This window comes from Agelaius tricolor, unplaced genomic scaffold (genome assembly GCF_023055355.1).
Source record: "Agelaius tricolor isolate 1412-34295 unplaced genomic scaffold, bAgeTri1.0.p SCAF_1, whole genome shotgun sequence".
NCBI lineage: Eukaryota > Metazoa > Chordata > Aves > Passeriformes > Icteridae > Agelaius > Agelaius tricolor.
Window position 1 is genome coordinate 41290747 of NW_027269261.1, and position 6070 is coordinate 41296816.

Below are 6070 nucleotides of genomic sequence, written 5' to 3' on the forward strand. Positions count from 1 at the left end.
AACCACCAGAAAAACAGACCTCTGTAGTGCAGTCTGATGAGTGGCCCAAGAGTGCCTGTGCCCCTGTGCCCTCCTGGGCTCCAGCAGCAGGCAGCAGCCAGCCACACTCACAGACAGGACTGTCCTCAGCTCAGGCTCTAGTGCACTGAACATCCTCTCTCCCAGTCCCAACACATTTTATCTAACTCTGGTGAGAATGATGAGTGATATAATAAAGAAAGAAAAGAAAATCCCAGCAGTAAGTACTGGAAAGAGATGAACTGCCTTGAGGATTTTGATCATGACATTTAAATTCCAATCTGCAAATCATGTCATTCTATTTTCTTATATTCTATTTATGAACTCAGTGTTGTAATCACAGACTTTTTGGCATGAGGTTTAGAAATTATTTAAGTCCTTTACCCTAGAATGTAATTGCATATGTCTGCTTATCTTGTTAGTTTATATTCAACTTCAATTGATTTCAAAGGTCTTTGACTGGAGCTGTATATATCTTCACAGGTTCAGAAAGAGGTAAATTATTCATCGGGTCAAGAAAAAAAAACCCAAACAACAAACTAAGCACCTATTAAAGGAAAATCTGCTCCTGAGGGTTTGTCCTTCTACACAGCATTTCACACTGTGACAGAGCCTGTGTGTGTGTGAGTGAGAGAAGAATGGAGAAGTCCAGGATAAAATCTGTTGATTTCATGGATAAGGCAATAGCAGTTGCCAACTCCATGCATCGTGATGAACTGCTTTTTTATTACAAGGGAATTCTCTACCCTAGGACTATTTGCAGTCCTGAAACTTTCAAAGCCTTGGAGTCCTTTGAAGCCAGAAGAGATGATGTAATTTTGGCAGGATACCCTAAATCCGGTGAATATATTTTAATTTTTTTCCTAAACAAGTTTCTGTAATAATAAGAAATAAGGTTTGGGCTAAATATATGCAATATATATGACATTGTACATATTATATATTATGCTAAATAATTGTATTTAGAATGTTCACCAAATTTTGTAAAACTGATTTCATTCTCAAGAAGTACCAGAAATGAATTATGCATATTTGATATGAGAAATTTTCCAAAATACTGAGAAAAACAGTCAGATTTTCTTTTCTATAGCATCTAAAGTTATGTCTAATCTTTACTTTTAATAGTTATGAAGTTAAATGCACAAATTGGAGAGAATTAAAATACAGTTTTTTACACCAGAGGTAACAAAATCTCCTGATATTACACCATCTGCTCCCACATGTATGTTTGAAAAGAGCTTTATATTTTTACAATGGAGCCTTTGGTGCCTTCAAATGGTATATTCAATATTCTTTAGTTTATGTCACATAGGTGTCAGTAAATAGCTATCAAAAATATTTTTGTAGTCCTTGAAGTGATTACACTGTTCTTTAATTTTTGGAAATCAAGAAGACATCTTTGCTAGTATTGCAAATTTATGCTATGTATTCCCACAATCTGCCTGAAAGCACATGCAAGCCAAAGGTTTGGATTAGATGTGCCTCATGTACACATTAATCTTGCTGTTTCTCTCTTCCAGCAATTGGCTCACACTGCCTTACAGCGGATAGTCACAGCTGACAGGATTGTGAAGTTTTTGCGTTTTCATTGTATTTTCTTTTTGAAGAAATGTTATGCACTGGAATGCACTTGTTAAGATTGCAGTGAGAAAGATGTAGGCACCCAGTGTCCAGAAGTCAGGACATGGTAAATTAGAGATGGGAGATCTATGCAGGCTCTTTGTTATCTTTTGAAGAAAAAGATAGCAAGTGTGTCTAGGAAATGTCACTTCAGAGAGGTTTTTCCAGTTGTGAAAGAAAATGAATGCACAATTTTCAGATCTAGTTCTGCTCCTGTCTTGAAGTGCTGTAACCCATCTTTCTTCCAAAGATAATCCAGCAGACCAGAAAACAGTTCATGTATTAGGTTTTAAAGTACAAGTTTACCACCCCAGTCTCCCTTATATGGATCATAACAAAATTTATTATATGCAAGTATTCCTAGTTGAATTTATGAAGGTTTTCCTAGTTGAATCTCAGTGGTTCTTCTCCCTGATTAGTCAGTTTACAGTATACAAGTTATTTTATGGTGTACTGAACTGTTCAAGTTGGAGAAATATGTCCTTATGAGGAGCAAAGGTAGGATCCTGGGTGGTGCTTGACCAGACAGTCAGCTGTGATTGTATGACATGAAAGGAGACCAGGTAACCCACCTGGTAGTACTACCACCTCTTGACTTCCTCAGTAAATCTTTTTTCTTCCATTCTAAAAGTTTTACAAGCACTTCTGTACTTTTCTTCTTTCAGGCACTAACTGGCTAAGTCAAATCTTAACTGATCTGATAGCCATATCTCAAAAGAAAACACCAGGTAGTGAAAGCAGTCTGATTGCTGAAGAACAAGAAGTAATATCATACCTAGAAGTTGGAGATGCTGAGAAATATGAGGTGGGAACAGAATATGTATGGAAATGATCAACATTATGTGCTTCAAATACAGAATATATGAAATATGATCTATTCTATTGTTTGATAAGAACTTTACCACTTCTCTGTATGTGGCATCTGGTCAGGAGTAATCTCACCTGGACTGTCAAATACTGAACACATACAAATAAATAGACACTTCAGTGGGACTGAGAGGAGGACATAACCATGAGACATAAGAAGTTCAGAAATTCAACATAGCAGCTTTTGTATTTAAGAAGAACTTCATGAAGTGTCAAATCATGTAATATTACCATTTGTCTCTTTTACTAGCTCTTCCTCCTCATCCCCTCTCTCAGTCCTTGAGTTGCTTCAGCTTTCAAAGATAGCTAATCTGTACTCCACCTCTAGATTTGATCCCTTGTCTACCAGAACTGAAGAGAATTATCACTGAAGAGAACTAGCAATGGATAGTCCAGTCCTTTTTCCAATTGCTCATGGGCTTTTGAAGATTAGACTTACTCAGAGCAGCCCACTAATATCCCAGGACAACATTCACTAAAAACACCAAAAAAAACCACTTCAAGCAGCCAATAACTGTAGATAAGTTCATCAAGGTCACATTTTAGCATAGGTTAATGAAAAGAATACTTGTACTAACTGAACTGTCCACTTTTCTCCTTCCAATTCCTCAAGCGAATGACCAAATTACCTTCTCCAAGATTTATGGTTACTCATCTCCGTCCTGAAAATCTTCCCGAATCTATCTTCCAAAACCATGCCAAGGTGGGTGCTGATTTTAATGTATTAAAGGAAACAATTCAACAGAATTTTTTTAAAGATCCAATGTAGTTCTTTTCTGGCACTTTTCATAATCACTCTTTTTTACTTAAGCGTTAAGCCTGGCCATTTCTACATGTTTAAGGCTCTACACCTTTAAGAAGTGCCATTCACCTCACTTAACCAAAGTTTGCCCTTATTGGCCCCTTTGTGACAGTTTCCACAAGAGAGTTGCAGGGCTTGAACAAATCCTCCAGAGGCAAAATGGATTTTGACGGGATTTCCTGTGGGAGGAATTTTATGGCATTGTTGCAAGTGAGGGCTTCAATGTGTCAAATTTCCATGAGAATTTATATTTTTGTGAATTTTCCCTGCTACTTAAAAGATGACCTATGCCTGTATTGATCAAAACACATTTAGATTCTGGATAAATAATTTGGTTAATCTGTAAAAGATAATAATTATAGGCAACCATCTTCTCATGGTACCAAAGCAAATTTAATTACTGCATCTCCGGATCTGGGAATGAAATTGCTACTTCTGCAAGGAGCACACAATTTATTAGAAATCCCCAACTGCAGTTACGAAGTATATTATTGTAATTTCTTTTTTTATGCTGTAGTCTGCTATGTCTTTCCCTATAAATAGTAATACAATTTTTTTTCTAGATATTGTTACTGATTCGTAATCCAAAAGATGTTGCTACATCTTATTACCATTTTTCCAATGGCATGGCTCTTCTTCCATCCTATGAGACCTGGGATGATTTCTTCGCAGACTTCATGACAAAGAAAAGTACAGTATATGTTTCTGTCTATGTCAATTATCCAATGATTTGTCTTTGTCTAAAAACCTTTGTTCTTTGGGAAATAATCTTCTCTAGGAATTTTTTGTTTACAGTACCAAAAGAGAGAGAGATTAATGACATAGAATTAGAAATCTGAAGTTTATCTTCTTTGTCTTACTGCTTGAGATTAATATTCACTAAAACTCTGATTCCAGAGTCTTTAATTTGTGCAAACTGGTATTATTCCTGGAAAAAGCAGTTCTTCCTTAACTCTATCTTGGGTCCCCTTTACCCCTTGCTCTCCTGTGTCCATCATGTTGTGTCCATGGAGCTGTATACTCACCTCCATGCCAACTTGGATGAAAGGAATTATTTGGACTAAGCCTAGTGCATTAAAAAGGGGACTAATTCTAATGCAATACAAAAGAGAAAAAGTGATAGCACTGGTTTATGAGTTTGGCATACCACACGGCCAACACAAGGGTGGGTTCAACAAGGTTTTAGGCTGGATTAAGGGAGTCTTACAAGATGGTTGGCAAGATTATTGATATTTTGATGAACTCAGAGCTGTCTTAAAATGCTACCAAGTGTGTAAACCCTGCCTTAGACATAATTAATAAAGCTCTTCGCTGACAAACTAAATGAGCAAAACTTCTATAATCTTAATTTATGCTTCATTTTAGGATTCTTTGTTTTATGTAGTGGCCTGGGGATGCTGTTTTGAATACCTTTCTGAATGGAACAAATTTGCTGACAAAGAAAATATTATGACAATAACTTATGAAGATGTAAAAGAGGTAAAATTACCAATAGTTACAAATACTTTATACTTCAAGGCACATTTTTTTCTGAACCAATTCACCCTTATATGAATGCAGGATATCCAAAGTGTATGTAGTTTTTTTTAAGGGATGAAAAGGTGAAATTGAAACTTAAAAACCTTTGTAAAATTTTGCTTGTGAGAATGATTCTTGTTTTTCATTTATCTGTGATATTAGCCCAATTAATTGTGAATCTAAATCACCAGTAATATTTTTGGGAAGGAGCTTAAATGTTTTCAACAGTGTATGTTTTACACAACTGTAAATCATATATAATATTTTGTAATCTACAGGCAGGCAGCTTGTATGTCCTCCAAAATGGAGGAGAGGAACACTCTGGGCCACACTAGTCCTAGAGAACTCTATGAATACCCTCTGTATGCAGCCAGCAGAGAGATATAGGGAAGTGTAAATACCCTGGAAATCAGAGTCATTTGTTTGAAAGTCATGCCATATGTTACATTCCTCTTTCCAGAATCCTGCCCTGAGTGTGAAAAACATAGCTACATTCTTTGGAATTCCTCTGACTGAGGAACAGCTCCAGCTGGTGGTAGAGAGGAGCAGCTTCCAGTCTATGAAGAAAAACTCAGACAAGACCCATGGGTCATTTGGCAATATTCTCTTTCGCAAAGGTAGGAAGCTCCAAGGGGCTGAGAGGTAGAAATGTCCCACTCTCAAGGACTTGGGCCATGCTTTGGTTCTTTTTCCTGCACTCACATTAGAATTGTCAGTTAGTGACAAGCAGGTTATCACTGCTTTGCTTGAGAAGACTATTCAAGGACAACTGGTGAGGAAGATACCCAGCAAGGCTCTCACAGCAGAGCCACTCTTAGAGACTGACAGATGGCTGGCAGGAAGGAGGAACTGTCATGTGTCTGAATTCCTCTCCACCTCTGTGCCTGGATCACCAATTGCCCAGCCTTTGGAGCAGGCAGCACTGGGCCAAATTCAGCCTGAGTGGTGTGACCACACTTTGTAGGAGAGTATGGGAATCTTCTGAGATGGCCACTGCAGATGCCTGTTCACCCTTACACATTAGAACTAAGCCAAGCAAGCAAGAATCCAGGGACACACAAGAGAGGGAAGAGAAGGGAACTACTTTTGCAGTGTAATATGGGGTACATGGACATGAGAAGGGCAACCTGGTTGTCAGAATCTATTTCTGCATTTTACATTGAGGAAATAACTGGATAAAAACTGAAGCTGCTGAAGGAGCAGAAAGTCAGCTCATTCTCCTGGCAGATGATTCTTAATTAATTC